Below are 21,175 nucleotides of genomic sequence, written 5' to 3' on the forward strand. Positions count from 1 at the left end.
ATTTTAGTGAACCAAACATTTAATAATGATGAAACTAAACACTACATGGTGAATCATAGGGAGGACACCCACAAATCCCACATTTAAGCGCAGCCCTTTGAGAAGTTCAGAAGGCTCCTCTACAACCCTGTCTCTGCTTTCAAATACACGTTTGGTCAAAAAAAACAATAAAAGGAGGGGAAAATATTGTCTCTTTAGTTTGTTTGGACCTTACAATAGCCTAATCTTATACTGTAAAAAGTATTGAAAAATGTTGGGGTTTAGCGCTGGAAAATCTCATTAATCTTTTTATAGTGCTGCTTCTGAACGCACATGTGATACAGTCTGTCATGTTAGCAATGCAATAAAAAACATGACTTCTGGATGTCAATGGCTTTTGTGGCTTCAGCTGGGGAAAACAGGTGAATTGGAAAAGTTCATCAATTTCGCTTCCAATTTCCACCCCGCCCTCACTTTCACCCGGTCTGACTCCTCCCTTCCTCAACATCTGTTTCCATTACTGGGGATAGACTGACAACTAAAATCCACTTATAAGCCCACCAACTTCCACAGCTATCTGGACTATATACCCTTGCACCTGTAAAGATTCCATCCCATTCTCCCACCTCCTACATCTCGGCGACATTTGTTTCAATGAGGCCAACTTTGACAAGGGAGCCTCTGAAATGTCTTCTTCCTCAATTAGGGATTCCCCAGCACTGTTGTTGACAGGGCCCTCAGGTCCAACCATCTCCCTCACCTCCGCCCTCACCTCCTCCCTTCCGTCCTGCAATAGTGATAGGGTTCCCCTTGTCCTTACCTACATCCCACCAGCATCCAAATCCAGAAGACCATCAGCTGCCATTTCCATTGAGATGCCACCACCTGACACCTACTCCCATCCACTCCCTTGTCTGCCTTCCACAGGGATTGTTCCCTCTGGGTCACCCTGGTCCATTCTTCCTTCACGCTCAACATCCCTCCCACAGCACATTCCCCTACAACCACTGAAGGTGTAACATCTGCCCACTACCTCCTCCGTCCTCAGTATCCAAGGGCCTAAACATCCCTTCCAGGTGGAGCAGCACTTTACCTGCTCACAATCTAATCTACTGCATTCACTGCTACAATGTGGTCTCCCCTAAAACGGGGTAACGAAGTATAGACTGCGTGACAGCTTTGCAACACCTGTATGTTCTGCCTACAAAAAGACTGAGCTTTCAGTTGCGGGACTAGATTGGGTTGGGATATCTGGTCGGCATGGACAGGTTGGACCAAAGGGTCTGTTTCCATGCTGTACATCTCTATGACTCTAACCCTGTTCCCTGACCAACATCTCTGTCTCAGGTTTGCTGCAGTGTTCCAGTGAAGCTCAGCTCAAGCTGGAAGAACACTTCATTTTCCATTTGGGGACCCTGCAGCCCTCTGGGTTCAACATAGAGTTCAATAATTTCAGGGCCTGAACTCCATGTCCTAGTATCTTACCATTCATGGGAAGAAAGTGAGGTCTGCAGATGTTGGAGATCAGAGATGGAAATGTGTTGCTGGAAAAGCGCAGCAGGTCAGGCAGCATCTAGGGAACAGGAGAATCGACGTTTCAGGCATTAGCCCTTCTTCATACCAAGCCTTGTTATCACAGTCTGCCATTACACACTAGCTATTGTTAGCCACTAACACACAGTCTCCATTAACAGCTATTCACCCTCCCAGCCAGATTGTTACTGACTCCTTAGGTTGTCCATCTGTTCTCTCTCTTTAGGCTCTATCACTTACCTATCACTTACTCGTTTCCCCCTCCCCCCGACCCCATCTCCTGCAATATAAACTGACATTTTCCTAGGTACCATCAGTTCAGAGAAAGGGTCACCAGACCCAAAATGTTAACTTTGATTTCTCTTCAGATGCTGCCATACCTGCTGCGTTTTTCCAGCAACTTCTGTTCTTGTTATTAGTGGGACTGCACCTGAAGTACTGTGTACAACTCTGATCCCCTTACTTGAGGAGGGATGCAGTTGCATTGGAGACTGTTCAGAGAAAGTTCTCTGGATTGATTCCAGAGGTGAGGAGTTTGTCTTATGAAGAGAGATTGAGCAGTTTAGGCCTATGCTCTCTGGAATTTAGAAAAATGAAAGGAGACCTTAATTGAGGTTCAGAAGATGCTAAAAGGGGATTGACATAAGTAGACATGGAAAGGATGCTTCCTCCTGTGGGGAAATCTCAAACAAGGAGTCATAGTTTTAGGATAAGGGGTGGCAGATTCAACACAGATATGAAGAGAAATTACTTCTCTCAAAGGGTCATGAATCTGTGAAATTCACTCCCCAGAGTGCAATGGGTGCTGGGGCAGAGTAAATTTAAGGAGATATATTTTTAATTAGAAATGAATTGAAGTGTTAAGGAGAGCAGGCAGGAAAGTGAGGTTGAGGCTGAGAGGAGATCAACTGATTGTATTAAATAGCAGAGCAGAATAGAGGGACTGAATTGCCTACTCCTCCTGTTAGTTTTTATGTCCCTGTACCTCTAATCAAAATTCTATCGACCTCTGCTTTAAAAAATATTTAAAGATTCTGCATATTCCACCCTTTGGGGAAGAGGGTTCTAAAGATTCACAACCCTCAGAACTGCCTTAAATGGGCAATCCTTATTTTTAAACTACGACCCTAGTTTCCTCTTGTGAAAGAATCTAAAACATCTTTTCGACATCCACCTGGTCAAGTGTCCTCCAGATCTTTTGTTTCAATTTACTAAAGTCTGACTTTTCTAAACTCCAGAGGATACAGGCCTAGCCTGTCTAGCCTTTCTTCATAAAACAACCCATTCATTCCAGACATTAGTCCATTCAACTTTCTCTGAATTGTTTCCGAGACATCAACATCCTTCAATAAGTAGTGTCCAGTGCAGTATACGGTATTTCAGATGTAGTCTCACCAATGCCCCTGTACAACTAAAACATAACCTCCAACTCTTGCAGTGAATTCCCCTTGCAATAAATAACATTCTGGAGATTTCCTGATTACCTGCTGAACCTGCATACTAACCTCCTGTTATTCACGCACGAGGACTCTCAGATCTTTCTGTAACTCAGAGCTCTGCAACCTCTCACCATTTAAATAATGTTTGACCTTCTTCTTTCAGCGAAAGAGAACACTTTCCCACAACGTGGTCCATTGCCAGATCTTAACCCAACTGCTGCATGTCCTCTTCACAACTCACTTTCCTATCTTTGTGTTATCAGTAAAATTAGCCACCGTAAGTCCAGTCCCTTCATCCATACCGTTTCTATAAACTGTAATGAACAGAGGCTCTAGCATCAAACCCTGCAGCACACCACTGGTGATATCCTGCAAGTATGAAGCTTGGACATGACTTCAGGCTCACAGTGATGTAGTTGATGAAACTAACCAAGTGTACCACACCACTATAAACACTGTGAGCGTACCTATACTACAGAGACTGCAGGGGCTATAGGAATGAAAACCTGCTTCCACCTGAGTAAGGGAAATTAGGAATGAGCAATAAAGGCTGATCTCACCAACAACTCACACAAGCCAATGTGTTGTGATTCCTAATCTATTGTGAATCCTAAATCAATCCCATATCTTTGAGGGTGCACTAGTCTGGATATTCAAAGGCAATCCAAGTGAAAGTGTCACTAAGCATATGGTATCTACTGAAGACTCTCTGCTAACCCCTGCCCTCCCGAGCCTGATACAAAATGGGCTTTCAAGCCCCACCTTTCTGAACAATGACTTCTTCCATCTCTCCACCTATGTCAAGAATTCCCATTCAACTGGATTCCATCTGTACACCAAAATAGGTCAGACCACGTACACCAAATCTTTGCATTAAAATGTGCAAAATTCTCCAAGCAGTCTGAATATTTCATAGAATCCCTGCAGTACAGAAGAGGCTATTCAGCCCATCGGATCTGCAGAGTCCATCCAAAAAGAGTATCCCACCCAGACCCAGCCCTCCACACTATCCCTGTAACCTCACATTTCCCAAGGCTAATTTCTGTAGCCTGCACATCCTTGCACACTACAGGGCAACTTTAGCAGGGCCAATCCACCCAACCTGCACAGTGTCGCACTGTAGGAGGAAACCAGAGCACCTGGAGGAAACCCACGCAGACTCAGGGAGAACATACAAACTGACATAGACAATCGCCTGAGATTGGAATCAAACTGGGTCCCTGGCACTGCGAGGCAGCAGTACTAACTAGTGTGTCACCTTGTGAACAGATTTTTGCTGAGCTTACCCCTTCCCCATTTGCGCCCATTTCCAAACCTCCTTCATCCAACTCACTCCAGTAACATTACAATCGATTTCAGTCGTGGTCATTTTGCCTTTCTACACAAACAAACAGTCACAGAAGGCTGGATCACATCTCAATACAACAGTTACTCAAACTGAGAAGCCTGGGTTCATTCTCAGCAAGGGTGCGGTTGATAAACCAAAATAGAAACAAGCTAAGGCATAACAGATAAGGACTGGAGTCATTTGGAATTAGAGATTTCTTACTGCAGTAAAAAAAAGGGACACGCCAGAGCAATGGTCTTTGTTATGAAGGGTATTGTTAAAAATAAAAAGGGAGAACGTTTCCTCTGGCAGGAGTGTCAGTAACCAGGGGTGGTAGGTACAAGACAACCAGCAAAACAAAACAGGTTGGAATGGGGAAAAAGGAATTTCCAAATAAAAACAATGACCAGGAATATATTTGCTGAAAGTGGTCGAACAAGAATCAACTGTTCAAAAAAATAAATGAACTGGACATGTAATTAATGAAAATGTAGGAAAGATTTAGAGCTACAGAGAAGGAACATGGGTGCGAGATGAATTGTAAACATCTAACAGAAAGCAAACACATGCACCACAAGCCAAGGTGCTTCCTTACAAGGCTGCAATAAGGTTAAGCACAGCAGGCCAGGCGGCATCCAAGGAACAGGAGAATTGACGTTTTGGGCATGAGCCTGAAGAAGGGCTCATGCCCGAAACGTCGAATCTCCTGTTCCCTGGATGCTGCCTGACCTGCTGTGCTGTTCCAGCAATAAAGTTTCAACTTTGATCTCCAGCATCTGCAGACCTCACTTTCTCCTGCAATAAGGTTAAAGCAACCATTTAGCTGCTATGATTACAGACAAAAACCTGCAGATGCTGGAATCCAAGGTAGACAAGCAGGAGGGCTGGAAGAAAACAGCAAACCAGGCAGCATCAGGAGAAGTCAACGTTTCGGGTATAACCGAAGAAGGGCTATACCTGAAATGTTGACTTCTCCACCTCCTGATGCTGCCTGGCTTCCTCTATTCTTCCAGTCTCCTGCTTGTCTAACTCAGTTGCTATGAAGTGTCAGAACAAACCAGACCCGAAAGGATTTGAGCAAAATAAAGGAGAGGCGATGAATGGGGCAAATAATGGGCTTAACATCAGCCTGCAATTATAGGAACAGGAATAAGTCATTCATCCTCTTGAACCTGTTCTATCATTCATTGAGGTAATTGGCAACATTGCATTGATCAGAGACCTTGGGAGCTCCCTGGCAGTATGTGCATTGCAGTCAGTTTGCCATGAAACTGGAGAGAGATTTTCCAATTGCAGGACACCCCAAAAGTAGAGATTACAAATTAAACACTACTACATCCAAGTAAAACCTTCCACTGCAGAAACTCACCAGAGCTTCTTCAAATCCCACTATCTCCCCCTTAAGAGGGCAAGGGCAGCAGATTCATGGAAACACCACCATCAGTGCCTGCGCAGCATCATGATTGCTAAACTATATCACTGTCGCTGTTTCTAAATCTAGGAACTTGCTCCTAGAGAGCGCCCTGGGGGTGTAGCTGCACGATACAGATTCCAACGGTGGCTCACCACTGCCACCTTCTCAAGAGTAATGAACGCAGGCCTTGCCAACACCACCCACATCCCACAAACAAACAAAATAAACTTCTTTGGACTGAGGTGGACATTGTAAATGCTGTGGAAGGGAAAGCTCGGTAAACACTTGAAGGAGAAAGGAATAAAAGGATATACTGATAAGGTTCATTAAAGGAGGATGATTATATGGAACATAAATGCTGGGAGCGACCCACTGGGCAGAATGGACTGTGCTGCAAATGCAACCTTTCTATACATTTCAGTCAGACATGCCTCACATCAGAAACCAAGTAAAAAAGTTGGCACCCTTCATATGAACCGAAAGCACTTGCCTGCAGTAATGATCACTCGTGTGGTTCACGGATTGACTGTATGCAAGGCTGAAGCACCTTTTGCTGCACTTGCCTCATGAATGTGCCGTTCAAAGTCATCAAGGATGTCTGGGAGACCCCACTCCAACAGCATCACCCCCTCAAACTCACTGCGGTTTGAGTCCAGTTTCTCTCAAAGCTTTAATGGAAATGGTCAAATTTGATCACTTTTCTCCCTCCTCCCACATTTTTAAAATGGAAGGCACCAATCTTCCTTAGCCAAATACAGAAATAGGCTGCTATTAGTTCAGAGACTCATCAGGCATAAAAACGAACAATGGGACTACACATGCTGTTAAAATATATCCCATTGCAAGCAAAATTAAAGGCTTGCTTTTGGAAGCACCAAGTTAAAAGACCAATCATTTGAACAGTTTTGTTTTGAAGCAGTGGTTGCAAATAATGACAAAAAACACAGCAAATCTACACACCCTAGACCTCAGACTCTCTTGTTGCTATGTGACACTGGGTCACGAAGATAAAAGCAGGGCTCAAAGGACTACAAGGCTTCGTAGAAATGTAAGTTGTGGTCCCTGTGAAGATGTTAAATTCCATCTGTGAGGAGAGGCTGAATAGACTGGGGATTTTTTTTCCACTGGAGCAGAGGAAGTTTATGAAATCACAAGGGGTATGGATAGGGTGAATAGACAAGATTTTTTCCCTAGGGTAGGGGAGTCCACAAAATAGAGGACATAGGTTTAAGATGAGAGGGGAAAGATTTAAAAAAAGAGAGACCAGAGGGTCAATCTTTTCCACACAGAGGGTGCTGCGTGTATGGAGTGAGCTGCCAGAGGAAGTGGTGGAGGCTGGTACAATTGCAACATTTAAAAGGCATCTGGACAAGTACATGACCAGAAAAGGTTTAGAGGTATATGGGCCAAATGCTAGCAAATGGGATTAGATTAGACTGAAGGGTCCAACTTGTTTCTGTGCCGTACGACTGCATGAGTTTGAGGCATTTGCACAAACCAATAGCCCATTGGAAGGACAGCAAGACACTTGAAATGACACAACAATAACCTTTTACACACAGACACCACACAAGGCAATAGGCCAAATGCAATTAGAACAGACGGTTACTTGATGACTGGTAAGGACACGATGGGCCAAAGGGCCTCTTTCTATTCTGTGAAAAACTAACTTCACTAGTGAATAGTACGTCCCTGGCACAAAATTGATAAATAAAACGCCAAAATTCCTAGGCTGCCTGACAGACAAGAGTACTTAATAAAACATTGGATTTAGTAAAATGAATTTAGAACATAGAAAAGTACGACACAGTACTGGCCCTTTAGCCCTCGATGTTGTGCTGGCCTTTTATCCTACTCTAAAATCAGACTAACCTACATACCCTTCAGTCGCTTAAATGTCCCTAATGTCTCTGACTCTACTACCACCGTTGGCAATGCATTCCACGCACCCAACACTCTGAGTAAAGAACCTACCTCTGACATCTCCCCTCAACTTTCCTCCAATTACCTTAAAATTATGCCCCCGCATGAGGGACATTCCCGCCCTGGGAAAAAGTCTCTGGCTATCCACTCTATGCCTCTCAACATCTTGTCCACCAATGAGAAAAGCCTGATCGGGGACCAAAATGAAGTAAACCATTCGGAGGCACTTTCCAGCAACATAACCAGATAAAAACTGACATTGAGGTGGAGACAGAGACAGTATTACAGGTGGTTAAAATCTTAGGCAAAAAGGTAAATGAAAAGCACTGTCAGACAGAGATGGAGAAAAATAAATACCTAATAATTGTTTAAGGAAGAAAGAGAATTGACATTTCATGTCTATTACCGTTCATCAGAGGAGGGACAGATAAAATAGGTGATGCAAAGCAGCCAAGTTGGGGAAATGCTAATTCATTGCACTTTAAAGTGAGCAAACTACAGAGGGATTGAACGCATTTTAAATTTGATGCATCAGTGGCCCATGCGTCAGTGTACATGGGCAAACAGATGGGGTGATGTTAGGGTATGGACAGGGTTTTGGATAACTTGGTAGGAGGGGGTGCAGAGGTGGAGGGAGGAGATGGGCGGTCAATGAGCAGTTGTTACAATAGTCAAGTTGAGATAAACGTGTTTCAGCAACAAAGCCATTGAGGCATGATTGGCGACATAGTAAGTGGTGATGGGGAAATGCCAGTCAACCACAAATAAAACCCCAATTACATGGAGACATCTAACTGTCTGATGACTACTCACACATACCATGTACAGCCTCAATTGTATTTAATGAAGACAGAAGGTATCCAAAAGCTAAAAAGGCATCTCCTCCAGCCTGGAAAGGCCACAACATAGTGGGTTATCAAAGTTATTCAGAGGCGTTTGCATAAGAAAGTTAAAATAGAAGACTTATCGTGCAAATAGCAGTTTGATAAAAGGATGCATCTGTTTTTGCAGAGATAGTGTTGAACAATCAAACTGGAGGAGAATCATCGTCCAAGTTTTCAATAAAATTACAAATCAGCTTTACTCAAAGAGAACTGGTGAAAGTGCAATGATTCTTTGTAACAAGAGAGGGCCAAATGGACAGGTGAGGAATCAAAATGGCTGCTATGGATTTAGCAAACCTTTGTATAGCATCTTTATTATATAAAATAGCCCCATGCCCCCACCAAAATGATTCAAAAAGAACATTTTTGGTCATTACCCACCAAAATAAAAATTGTGTAAAACAGTGAGGGGAGATCAAGGATTGGCAGTCATGTAGTTTGACAAACAGCAGCTATGCAGCAACAGTAAAACAAGGCAGACAGGTGGTGGCCTGGTTTCAGAGTGACAGAGGGTGTACGTGGATAGTTAAGGCTTGAAAATTGCAGAACGAACCGAGCCATTTGAGAGCACAGATGAGAATGAAGTTTTCAAAAAAAAGTTATGCCGTGAGTCTTCTGAAGAAAGAATCAAGTCAGGTTGTGTAATTCACCCCTAAAACTCCAGCTCAATTCCCATTCAAATCATCCAGCTACAATCACAACCTGAGACATGCAAATTTCATCACATCTAACCACTATCATTCCTGATGAAGGGCTTATGCCCAAAATGTCAACTCTCCTGCTCCTCAGATGCTGCCTGACCTACTGTACTTTTCCAGCACCATACTCTCGACTCTGATCTCCAGCGTCTGCAGTCCTCACTTTCTCCTAACCACTATCATTGCCTGCAATACCTTCTGTGATTCCTTTAACAATGTTCACATTCTCAATGTTATGTTGTCAAAATAATGTAGATTTTTTTCAAGAAAGAGCAGTAAGTAGTAGGGAATATGCCTTTATACATGACAGAGAAGACGTAGCAGTGATGATTAAGGTGAGAGAGACAATCCTAGAGGAGTTGAAGACAGAATCCAAAATGTTCAAGAAACACTGCCCTTGGGAATGCCTGGAGTGAATCCAAGGTTGAAGGAATTTAGTTACCAAGTTAGTCTGGAGAGACAAGGATGTTCTCCTTGGAACAAAGTAGATGGACACAAGATTTAATAGAGTTGCACTAGATTTTGACAGGTTTAGAATGTAAACAAACAAATTTCCCACTACTGCAAAGGCTAGGCCTCACATCTTGATTTCAGACAAGAGATAAGGGCTGATGAGAAGATTATTTTTTGAATGCACAAGTAGTAATGATCTGGACATCACTATATACGAGGGACATGGAAACAGACCCAATCGATGACCTCACAAGTAAGTTGAAAGGGCACCTGGGGGAAATCAATTTTCAGAGCTAATTGGGACACTGCAGGGCAAAGGGCCTGACTAGATTGAGTCCATGCCTGTTCCTTGTTGAGCAATCAGCTGAATGGCCTGCCACTAAGCCATATTGACATATGACAATCATACATTTATACTAAATGCACGTAATCATTATTTATGGGAACATGCTTGCTTTGGGAAAGTTGGAAGGTGAATCACGAGACATCGGAATGCAGGTAAAGGCCAGATAGACCAAATGGCCTGTTTCTGTGGCATACATGGATGATTTCTGTTCATTGTAATGGGCTGTATTCAGAGTTTTCAACATCACAGTCAGTTCTGATAATTGCAAAAGTTCCATTCTCATGTGATTTAATGCTATTAGAAAATCGCACAATAGCTACACCATTTAAACTAATGGAGCTGGAATTGCGTTACGGGCCAGTACTGGTAAGGAAAGTTCAAGTTTTACAAATAACGGTCTAAAATACTTTGGTCGCATTAAAGCCAATTTGTGTTAAAGAAACATGCGTTAGAGCAAAACCAACTATATACTCTTCACTATATGACAAATATATTTTAAAAAAAGCAGATGTTGGAGACCTGAAACAAAAGCCAAAATTGCTGGAGAAACTCAACAGGTCTGGTGGTATCTGTGGAGAGAAAGCAGAGTCTCTCTGAGTATTCACTGGACCCAAACATCGAGTCTGTTTTCTCTCACCACAGATGTTGCCAGACTGGAGTTTCACCAACAATTTCTGTTTTTGCCCTCACATTCATTTGTTGGACTGGAAAGGTCAGAGTTCGTTGCCCATCTCTAATTTCCTTTTAACTGAGTTACTTGCTAGGCCACTTTAGAGAAAAATTTAGATTCAACAAGACTGCTCTGGAGCTGGAGTCATGTGTAGACCAGACTGGGTAAGGATGATCGGTTTCCTTATCGACAAAGGAATATTAGTGAACCAGATGGAGAAAGTGAGGACTGCAGTTGCTGGAGATGAGAATTGAAAGCTGTGGTGCTGGAAAAGCACAGCAGGTCAGGCAGCATCTGAGGAGCAGGAGAATCGACATTTTGGACACGTACCCTTCATTAGGAATTGATGCCCGAAACGTCGATTCTCCTGCTCCTCAGATGCTGTCATAGAAACCCATCCGGTCAGGCAATCAATCATAGTTTCATGGTCACCATTATAAAGAGACTTCAATTCCAGATGAGGAGACAGTAAGGACCACAGGAAGTCAGAGTCAACAGATGTGAAGCTGGAAGAGCACACCAGGTCAGACAACATCTAAGGAGTAGGAAAGTCAATATTTCAGGCCAAAACCCTTTGTCAGGACAAGTAATTTGTAATTTATTGAATTTTAAACTTCACCAGTTGACACGATTGTAATTTGAACTAATGTCCCAAGACCATTAACCCTGGGCTTCTGAATTAACACTATACTATCATCCCCCATAACTTAGATAAAGTATTCTCTCTCACTCTCTCTGCGGTCACTGCATAGTATGATAGGGACAGCAACTTGTACTTTCATAGAGTACCAAGTTAAAAACCACAACACCAGGTTATGGTCCAAGCTACCTCACAAAGGAGCAGCGCTCTGAAAGCTTGTTCTTTCAAATAAGCCTGTTGGACTATAACCTGGTGTTGTGTGAATTTTAAACTTTGTCCACCCCACCCCAATACCAGCACTTCCCATTATATAGTACCTCTAACATTACAAAACAGCCCAGGGTGCTTCACACGAGCACATGACACTGAACCACTTGAGGCAGCATTAGGTCAGATGACCAAAAGCTTGGTCAAATCTTTAGGGAGTAATTTAGAAAGGAGGAAAGCAAGGCTGAGGGGGAATTCCAGAGCTTGGTGCCTGGATAAGGGAGGGTATAAACACCAATGGAAGTGTGATAATTGAGGCTGAAGAGGCCAGATTAGATGAGTATCGTTTTTTTGAGGTCTATGGGGCTAAAGTGGATCAGAGAGTTGAGGACAATGAGTGAGGCCATGGAGGGAGTTGAAAACCAAGATAAAAATTTTCAAAATCAAGAAGAACAAGCAGAAGCCAAATGTTGGTTAGCAAGCACAACAAAATATGTTGAGAGTTAGGATATAGGTAACAATGCTTTATACGACCAAAAGCCCAGAGTGTACAGAATGTTTGGATGGTCAAGTCTAGAGAGTTAGCAAATAGAGTCACAGATGTACAGCATGGAAACAGACCCTTCAGTCCAACCCGTCCATGCCGAGAGAGACAGGCAAACATGGTGAAAGGGATGGTGTTAGTGATAGAAGCTCCTCTCGGGATCAAACGTGACATGAAGCTCTCAAACAAACAATCTGATCCTTCACAAAACAGCTCCGAAAGCCACATAACAGTCATGTGTGAATTCCAATGCAATTACTGCCTCAGCTGATTTCAAGCACTAGATTCTTTCCTACATGTTCAGAATGACCATATAAACTCACCTCATTCATATTGAGGAACAGCTTCCATCTCAATATATTTTTAAAAATTTGAAACCAAATACTGCCTTAGTTACACATTTGTTTTTAAAAGAAATGAAAGCTACTACAGCAGATCGGAGCCAGGAAATTCTGCAGCAAGCACGCTGACCCTCCTTCCATCACTGCAGGAGCAGTCAGGGCTGCAACAGCATACTTTCCACTTGCTGGAATGGGTATATTATTCAGTATTCATAAATTAGACATCACAGCACCAAGCAGACCCACTAATTATGAATCACATTTACTAGTCCACTATACATTCCTGAGCCAAACCCCGGACAATAATTTGTAATAATTTTTCACCATTTTAAACAGAAATATTCCACTTTTTCTATTCTTCCTGCAAATGTGAATTACATGTCACCACATTATATTCCATCTGTCAATGTTTTAAACATAATTCACACAATACAGATGCAAAGTAGGTGATACGTTGGGATGTAGAAAACTCTGTTGCACTCAGTACCTTCGTGTTGCAATGCAACGATATCCAGTCAGAAACCTACCCTCTCTCAAGGAGAAAACCTCACTGGATCTGGAAGAGTGGACTGGACAGGGACCAGGGATTTTAATCTGTCACCAAGTTAGTTTGTCAACGTTTGGTGCACATGGACATTTCTCCACATTATATACCGTCTGCCAATTACTTGCTCACTCAATGAAGTTGGCCATTCGGCCCCTTGAGCATTCAATATGATCAAGACGGATGACCTAGCTAAATTCCCTAATCCCACCCTCCCCCTCAGTTCATTTTGACACAAGAATAAATTATTGCAATGGTATGGGGGGGGGGGGGGAATTGTCGATGACTGAGTTGGAACGATTGAGTATGAGATTCCATCATTGCATATACACAGCCACTATCTACACGGGTGGTCATTTAAATAAAATGGTGTGTGAGTGAGTGAGTGAGTGAGAGAGAAACAAAGCTAGCATTTCATCCCATTCCCTCATTGCCTTTGAGCAAGTGTTAGCGAGCCGCCACCTTAAATTGTTGCACACATGTTAGTGTAGCTATATACCACTATGAAGCACTGTTTCACGTGCTGAATAACTCAGTATGTGTTATCTGCACCATTAAGAATTTGAGACTCATTTTTACAAAAAAATAATAAGTTCTGTTGAGTGTCTAAATAACATAATTGCATATTAAACAGACTATTCAAAATCTTTCATATGCAATTTAAAATTAAAAACTGATTGCACCATCCACAAAAGAATTACTTTTGATTACTTTAAGTCCTGTAATTGTAAGAACACAAGGGCTATTCATATTCCCAGTAATATCCCCCATAACTTATTACAAGCATGATTCAGATCACAATATGAACTACAAACCATGAAGATTATATCCCTATACCTCCACACTCTTCAATAACAGATTCTTCCTGGAAGAGGACTTGCAATCTAGTCCCATTCTGCTTCTTGCTCCCCTGCCCCCAAACACTTGGCAGCAAACAGTCACTCTCATCCTCGACAGCTATATCACTACCACTCAACTCTTCACATCTTCGCCTCAAAATCTGGCCTCTGCTTCTGTTATCTTGGTGTTGGCCTGTCCTGCTTAAATTGGTTAGACCTCAAGGTTTGGGTTGGTCCCTTTGCTGCCTTCATGGGCAAGAAATCCTAAAATCAATCAGTGCCCTTAGTATTAGGGAGAAAGTACACACTGGCACTTATATAGTACCTGCCATACCACAGGATCTTTCAGCAACAGAACACACCGGTGACGTGCCTCAGAGCCTTTGTTGCATTTATATCGCATCTTCAATGAGAGTTGTCATTACTGACAGCCTAAATTGAATCACCCAGGTTGCTTAGCAGCAGCAGCAACAGCAGATTGTGCACAGAAAGCTCCCACAAGCAGCAGTGTAATAATGGCCAGATAACCTGTTTTTGAGAATGTTGATTGGAGGATAATTATCGACCAGGATCCAAAGGACTGACCTACTGCTCCTCTGAAATAGGATCACTGGATCAGTTCTGGCAGGAGGGGCCGTATTGTACAGCCTCATTTCCAACCATCCTCCTACACGTATGTTGTGTTAAACACATGAAGATGAATTGAGGATATGCATCTGAACTCTTGGCACAAGGGTGACACACAAAGAGAAAGGATTTCCTGGCAGGGAGGTCTCTCCAAAATATCACACATCAATCACTGGTTACGTAAAGATTCACGAGTTGACTATCATCTTACTCTAGGCAATCACTGATTTTATTTTATTATTAGTTCACAGGATGGGGGCATCTCTGGTTAGACCAGCATTTATTGTCCATCCCTCATTGCCCAGAGGGCAGTTAAGAGTCAACCATATTGTTACAGACCTGGAGTCACATGGAGGCCGATCCAAGTAAGGATGGCAGTTTCCTTCCTTAACGGACATTACTGAACCAGATGGGTTTTCCAATAATTCACAGTGGTTTTGAGGTCACCCTTAGATTCTTAATTCCAGATTTTTAAAAAAAATTGAATTCAAATTCCACCATCGGCCATGGCAGGATTTGAGCCCAGGTACCCAGGGTTGAACATTACCTAGGTCTCTGGATTAACAGTCCAGCAACAATACCACTAGGCCATCAGCTTCCCATCTAACACAAACCCAAGCCAATACTGGAGTAGGCAAATTAAACAAAGTTGGTATCAATAATAGGTGATCATGATGGGCGAGGTTTCCAAACAAATCCCAATGAGACACTAATGCTTTTAAGGTAGACTAGGAACCCTGCCACTTTGAGCTGGATGTACCTATATACCTATACCTCCAGCACACTAAACTCCTAAGTGATCTTCAAAAGTAGTCTAGCATACCACATCAAAACTATTAACATCAAGATTGCAAATCACTACCACTTGCATTTGGAAACAAGGGGAACCTAAAGTTCCTTAGGAACGAGCTCCTTTCTCAATGCCAACTGTGCCAGCAACATCTACACAGGCAAGACAAAGAGCATTCCAAAAACAACCTCAATAAAGTTCTGAAGGAGGATCTCCAGACTCAAAATGTTAACTGCTCTCTCTCCACAGGTGCTGCCAGAACTGCTGAGCTTCTCCGGCAATTTCTAGTTTCGCTTTTGCTCAAAAAGAAAACGTGACTTCTTGTTTCAGATTAATCAGATGCCATTTGAAGTTCCTCGTACATGACATGACAACATAGCATAGTTCAAGCCTGGCCAGAGTGGCTCATTCACCCATGAAGACAGCCATCATACTCACTCTGACCTTTACCCCAAAGTAAAATTAAACTAGTTTTAGTTCCAGTGATGCATGAACCAGTGATCATTTCAACCAAAGCTATGCAGTACTCTCCGGTTTGTTTCTTAACTTGAATTGGACTCTGTCCTTGTTCTCTTAAGGACATGCTCCTTGATCCAACCCTACAATATCTTCCTAATTAATCCTGTCACTCCCACCTTTTCTGAACCTTTTATACCCTCATACAGAACAATGAAGAGTCCCTGGATCACATAATCCACTCTTCTCAGATTTCTTGTACCCACTCCTCACGATTTATAAGCCATGTCTCCTTTATTGTGACTACATCATATTCCTAAACAGCGATTGGCAAATGTAGCTCAACCAAACCTTGTTCGTTCAATGCTCACTATTTCTATACGAGCTTTATGAACCTTCTCTGCGCATTCCTCATCTTCTTCTCGACATTTAGGCTGTCAAGGTAACCATGATGTGGAGATGCTGGTGGACAAAGTTAGAAGTCACACAACACTAGTCCTCGTGCAGCACTCTGAAAGCTTCCGATTTTAAATAAACCTGCTGGACGAGAATCATAGAATCCCAACAGCATGGAAACAGACCCTTCAGTCCAACACGTCCACACCGACCCTCCGAAGAGTAATCCACCCAGACCTACTTCGCTACCCTATTACTCTTCATTTACCGCTGACTAATGCATCTAACCTCCACACCCCTGAACACCACAGGCAATTTAGCATGGCCAATTCACCTAATCTGCACATTTTTGGATTGTGGAAGGAAACCCACGCAAACACAGGAAGAATATGCAAACTCCACACAGACAGTTGCCCGAGGCTGGGATCATGACTTTGGATTTTATGGACATTTACAGCACAGAAAGCAATCATTCATCCCAGCCAGTCAACGATCTGACAACATTCATCCCATTTTCCAGCTTTCGACCCATAGGCCAGGAGGCTATGGCCAACCCAAGTAAATTATCCTCCTCGGCCTGCTCCTATCATGACACTTTCCTTCTCCAATGTTCAAAACTCACTTTCGGCACCTTATGCCTCTTTTCCATAATAGACTGTTACCTATCCTCTACCATAATGGTGTTTGAAAGATTATTTGGCTGTAGGCAGAAGCAAAAGAAAAATCACAGCCTAATTAGACACATTATGGAATGTGGGTTTAGATCAAGGTGTTGCTAGAAAAGCACAGCAGGTCAAGCAGCATCCGAGGGGCAGGAAAATCAACGTTTCGGGCAAAAGCCCTTCATCAGACCAGCTGTGCTTTTCCAGCACCACTCTGATCTAAACTCTGGTTTCCAGCATCTGCAGTCCTCACTTTTGCCTACATTATGGAATGTGATAATTCCTTGTAGTGTTTTACTGATAGAAACCAATTCAGTTCAAAATTATAGTGAACCTAATCATACCAGTTTGAAACTATTGAATCTTTGCACCGTATCTAGACAAATTACAGCTAGCATCATAATTTCCAGTGGCTGACAGCATATAATATATATGATTTCATCTCAACAAGCCAGATCCAGTTGAAACCTTACCAACACAAGCCAAGACACTGAACAAATAGTACGAGGGTCAGAGAAGATGACAGTCCACTTCTGCCCTTCAGAGACAGCTAGCGCTGAGTGAATGCAGTCCCCTAATACGTGGCTGATTGCAGCCTCAGAGGACTGATAAATTGTGTGCCGTCCAACTTTCAAAAAAAAACTTTGAGGGGAAAAAATAACAAATTGTGACCTGTAAGCACGTGGGTGGCCCAATGGCCTTTAAAGCTGTGAAATAAAAACTCGCACTGTGGTCATTTATAAACCTCAAATGAAAAAAAAAACATGGGCTGATACAAATCAGCAAGAGCACCTAAAAAATCCCCCGCCACCTCCCCAAAAGGAGCACTATTCTGGAGTATAATTCGACCATTGCCAGATTTAGGTATCGTTTCCGTTTTAAGCGCGGTTTCTTTTTTTCTTAAAAACGTTCAAAAGGTTTCACTCCAGATGATAACGTGCTCAAATTAGCTCTCCACAAGCAGACGGGTAAAGTCCGCCCCAAATGTCCCTTCATCTGGTGAAGTGAAATGAAAATGAAAATAGCTGGGCTAATTCTACGCCGGGTTTTTCAGTTTGCTCAAGAGTAGTGCCCAAAAAGAAAAGAATCGGGCTCCTGCGACCCAGAGAGAGAGAGAGAGATAGCCAGCCACTCCTGCCTGTGTCTGCCTATCTGCATTGCAGGGCCCCGAGCACCGACACAGAAGCGAGGGGCGGTTTTTAAATGGTCACCTCACGGCTCCTTCTTACCTCCTCCTCGGCGTGTGGCAGAGACAAGGGAGGCAACCCAGACGGTCAAACAGCCAGTAGGTCCCACTCAAATCTCCCGGTTTGCAGGCTCGGCCGGATCGATGACTGAAGGAAGAGGGTGGCTCTGTTCTGGGGGTGGGGGGGAACAGCACTCTGTCTGTCTCTGTGTGTGAACGCCCCTTGTGCGGGAGGCCGGAGAGATAGCCAGCCTCTCCGAGCGGGATACAATGTAGCACAGCGCCCTGAGAATGTTACACAGATACACACCAACTTAATGTTTCACTCCACTCTCTCGCTCTCACACACACACACGCAGCACAGTTGCTGATTATCTTAAATCGTTCTTTAGAAAGGTTAAATGTCTTTTAAAAACGAAAGCTCTCACCCGCGAGGAAAGCAAACTCTTGCCCTCGCCTCTGGCTCGGGTTGGCCGCTTTAAAGAAAGGAGGAGCGGCTGGAGTCCCACCTCACCCTGCAATAAAACCTCCCTCTCCCTCTCCCTCTTACTTTCTTTCTTTCGTTCGTTCGTTCGTTTTCTCTCTCTCTCTCTATATCTCTCTATCTATCTATCTATATCTATATCTATCCCTATTCCTCCTCCTCCTTCCCTCCCCTCTTTCTCTTACTCTCCCTTTCTTTTATTCCTCCCTCTCTAAATTTCTATCCCTCCCCCTCTCTTTTTCTCTTACTCTCTCTCTCTTTTATCCCTCACTCTCTAAATTACTATCCCTTCTTTCTATATATACATATATATAAATCACTCCCCTCTCTCTCCTTCTCCCTCTTCTTCTTATCCCTTCCTCTCTAAATTTCTATCCCTCCCCTCTGTTTCTCAATCTCTCTCTCTCTTATATACAGTATATTATGTATCCTTCCCTCCCTAATTTTCTATCCCTCCCATCTGTCTCTCTCTCTCTCTCTATATATATATATATATATATATATATCCCTCCCTCTCTAAATTTCTCATTCTCCCCTCCCTCTCTCTTTCTGCTGTTCCAGGGTGCGTCGTTCCCATTTGCGGCAGTGCCACATCAAATTTGAGTGAGGAGACGGAGGGATCTGGGGTCTATTGTGGGAGGGTGATGGGGACATGGGGGTGGGGTAGGGGAGAAGGGGGTACGAGGGTGAGGATGACACAGGACAGGATTTGGGGTCGTAGTGGGAATGTGGGTAATTAGGATCTGGGGAGGGGGTTGTGGATATTCTGGAGGACAGGTTGGAGTTATGGGGGAAAGGGAATGTGGTTGTGGGGGTGTGATGATGGGGGTGTGCATCTGGGGAGAAGGATGTGGGGGTGAGGGGTATGGGGAGGGGGTGTGGGGGAAAAGGGATGGGGGATGGGGGAGGGGAGGTGGGGATGGGGAGGCGGGAGGGGGATGGGGGAGGCGGGAGGGGGATGGGGGAGGTGGGAGGGGGAAGGGGGAGGGGGATGGGGGGAGGGGGAGGGGAGGTGGGGAGGGGGATGGGGGGAGGGGGAGGGGAGGTGGGGAGGGGAGGTGGGGATGGGGATGGGGGAGGGGGGGTGGGGAGGGGAGGTGGGGAGGGGAGGTGGGGAGGGGGATGGGGAGGGGAGGTGGGGTGGGGAGGGGAGATGGGGAGGGGGATGGGGGAGGGGAGGTGGGGTGGGGAGGGGAGGTGGGGAGGGGGATGGGGGAGGGGAGGTGGGGTGGGGAGGGGAGGTGGGGAGGGGGATGGGGGAGGGGAGGTGGGGAGGGGAGGGAAGGTGGGGAGGGGGATGGGGGAGGGGAGGGGGATGGGGAGGTGGGGAGGGGGATGGGGGAGGGGAGGTGGGGAGGGGGATGGGGAGGTGGGGAGGGGGATGGGGGAGGGGGATGGGGGAGGGGAGGTGGGGAGGGGGATGGGGAGGTGGGGAGGGGGAGGGGGATGGGGGAGGGGAGGTGGGGAGGGGGATGGGGGAGGGGAGGTGGGGAGGGGGATGGGGGAGGGGAGGTGGGGAGGGGGATGGGGGAGGGGAGGTGGGGAGGGGGAGGGGGGGTGGGGAGGGGGAGGGGGGGGATGGGGGAGGGGAGGTGGGGAGGGGAGGTGGGGAGGGGGATGGGGGAGGGGAGGTGGGGAGGGGAGGGGAGGTGGGGAGGGGGGGAGGGGAGGTGGGGAGGGGGATGGGGGAGGGGAGGTGGGGAGAGGAGGGGGGAGGGGAGGTGGGGAGGGGGATGGGGGAGGGGGGGAGGGGAGGTGGGGAGGGGAGGTGGGGAGGGGGGGAGGGGAGGTGGGGAGGGGAGGTGGGGAGGTGGGGAGGGGGATGGGGGAGGTGGGGAGGGGGATGGGGGAGGTGGGGAGGGGGATGGGGGAGGTGGGGAGGGGGATAGGGGAGGTGGGGATGGGGGAGGGGAGGTGGGGATGGGGGAGGGGAGGTGGGGATGGGGGAGGGGGATGGGGGAGGGGAGGTGGGGATGGGGGAGGGGAGGTGGGGATGGGGGAGGGGAGGTGGGGATGGGGGAGGGGAGGGGGATGGGGGAGGGGAGGTGGGGATGGGGGAGGGGAGGTGGGGATGGGGGAGGGGAGGGGGATGGGGGAGGGGAGGTGGGGATGGGGGAGGGGAGGGGGATGGGGGAGGGGAGGGGGATGGGGGAGGGGAGGTGGGGATGGGGGAGGGGAGGGGGATGGGGGAGGGGAGGGGGATGGGGGAGGGGAGGTGGGGAGGGGGATGGGGGAGGGGGATGGGGGAGGGGAGGTGGGGATGGGGGAGGGGAGGGGGATGGGGGAGGGGAGGGGGATGGGGGAGGGGAGGTGGGGAGGGGGATGGGGGAGGGGAGGGGGATGGGGGAGGGGAGGTGGGGAGGGGGATGGGGGAGGGGAGGGGGATGGGGGAGGGGAGGTGGGGAGGGGGATGGGGGAGGGGAGGGGGATGGGGGAGGGGAGGTGGGGATGGGGGAGGGGAGGTGGGGAGGGGGATGGGAGAGGGGAGGTGGGGATGGGGGAGGGGGGGAGGGGAGGTGGGGATGGGGGAGGGGAGGTGGGGAGGTGGATGGGGGAGGGGAGGAGGGGAGGGGAGGTGGGGAGGGGTATGGGGAGGTGGGGTATGGGGGAGGGGGTGTGGGGGAAAGGGGTGGGGTGTGGGGGAAAGGGGTGGAGTATGGGGGAGGGGGTGTGGGGAGGTGGGGTGGGGTATGGGGGAAGGGGGTGTGGGGAGGTCAGGTGGGGGGGAGTGGGTGTAGGGAGGTCAGGTGTGGGGGGGAGTGGGTGTGGGGAGGTCAGGTGTGGGGGGGAGTG

General features: G+C 46.2%; 1 protein-coding gene across 5 annotated transcripts in view; it reads right to left on the bottom strand.

Annotated features, from left to right (window-relative positions):
• Positions 1–18,442, bottom strand: part of LOC122561572 (GTPase KRas) — a 61,492-nt gene extending 43,050 nt beyond the window's left edge. For 2 of the 5 annotated variants that reach the window (XM_043713381.2, XM_043713382.2), the window contains exon 1: positions 17,942–18,227. The gene's annotated coding sequence lies outside the window, so the exon portion shown is untranslated. Of the gene's footprint in view, positions 1–17,185; positions 17,279–17,941; positions 18,234–18,326 lie in introns of those variants that run through there. The other 3 variants (XM_087999694.1, XM_043713385.2, XM_087999696.1) reach the window with 3 other exon arrangements.
• Positions 18,443–21,175: the final 2,733 nt, after the last annotated feature.

This window comes from Chiloscyllium plagiosum, unplaced genomic scaffold (genome assembly GCF_037043375.1).
Source record: "Chiloscyllium plagiosum isolate Xiang-an unplaced genomic scaffold, Cpla_swu_hap1 HiC_scaffold_23, whole genome shotgun sequence".
In the NCBI taxonomy this organism is placed as follows: Eukaryota; Metazoa; Chordata; class Chondrichthyes; order Orectolobiformes; family Hemiscylliidae; genus Chiloscyllium; species Chiloscyllium plagiosum.